This window comes from Chrysochloris asiatica, unplaced genomic scaffold (genome assembly GCF_000296735.1).
Source record: "Chrysochloris asiatica unplaced genomic scaffold, ChrAsi1.0 scaffold00026, whole genome shotgun sequence".
In the NCBI taxonomy this organism is placed as follows: Eukaryota; Metazoa; Chordata; class Mammalia; order Afrosoricida; family Chrysochloridae; genus Chrysochloris; species Chrysochloris asiatica.
The window spans coordinates 23,545,074-23,546,353 of NW_006408544.1; positions in this window are offsets into that span (position 1 = coordinate 23,545,074).

Genomic DNA, 1,280 nt, shown 5'->3' on the forward strand with positions numbered 1-1,280 from the left:
TGAGGTTGGCCCAGGATAGAACATTGTTTCGTTCTGCTGTGCATGGGGTCGCTATGAGTCGGTTCCGACTCGATGGCACCTGACAACAACAACAACACACATATATATATATAGTTGGAGTCTATATAAAAACTGTATGTGTATATATATAGTTGTTGTTGTTAAGTGTTGTCGAGTCAATTCTGACCCATATCGACCCTGTACAGGGTTTCCGAGGCTGTAAATCTTTACAGGAGCAGACCGCAGACCGCTTCATCTTTCTCCCGCGGAACCGCTGGTAATTTCGAACTCCCGACCTTGAGGTTCATAGTCCGATTCATAATCACTACGCTACCAGAGCTCCTTATATGTATAATTGGAGTTTATATAAAAAACTATATATATACTATTGCTAAATGTCATTGAATAGGTCCCGATTTGTAGCAATCCTGAACAAGGTTTCCAAGAAGTGGCTGGTAGTGGGTATTAACCACCAACCTTGTGGTTAGCAGTCTAGTGCTGATCCTACAGTGCCACATCTTGTTGTTGTTAGGTGCAGTCAAGTTGGCACTGACTCTTGGCATGGATGAGTGAGTAAGTGCCTCCAGTGCTACATCAGTTTGTTGAAAGATTTCGATTTGAAATCCATCCATTCCTGTAGCCCCATCCTTTGTCAATGTCTTCAGTGAACCTTGGACTTCTTCCTTCAATGTCATTGGCTCTTGATTATATGCTGCCTCTTAAAATGATTGAACATCGACCATTTTTTTTCTGGTACAGTGACTCTGGGTACTCCTTCCATCTTGTTTTGATGCTTGCTGCATTATTTAATATCTTGCCCTAGAATACTTCAATATTTCAAGTCAAAGGCTTGAATTTTTCTTCCATATATAGAGAGAGAGACTCTCTGGTGTGGCGCTGTAGGATCAGAACTAGACTGCAAACTACACGTCAGCAGTTCAAGCCCACTGGCTACTCCTTGGAAGCCCTATGTAGGGTTGCTATGAATCAGAAACCTACTTGAAGGCACTTAACAGCAACAACAATGTGTTATGTATTTATATTGTTGTTAAATGCTACCAAGTGGTTTCCAACTCATAGACACCCTATATAGGGTTTCCAAGGAGTGACTGACGGGTTTGAACCTTCATCCTTGCGGTTTGCAGTCCGATGTTTTTAGTACAGCATGACAAGAGTATACGCAAATATATATAAGTATGTATATATATATATATATATATATATATATATATATATATATATATATATATAAATGTATTTTTACATATACCTAGGAGTCC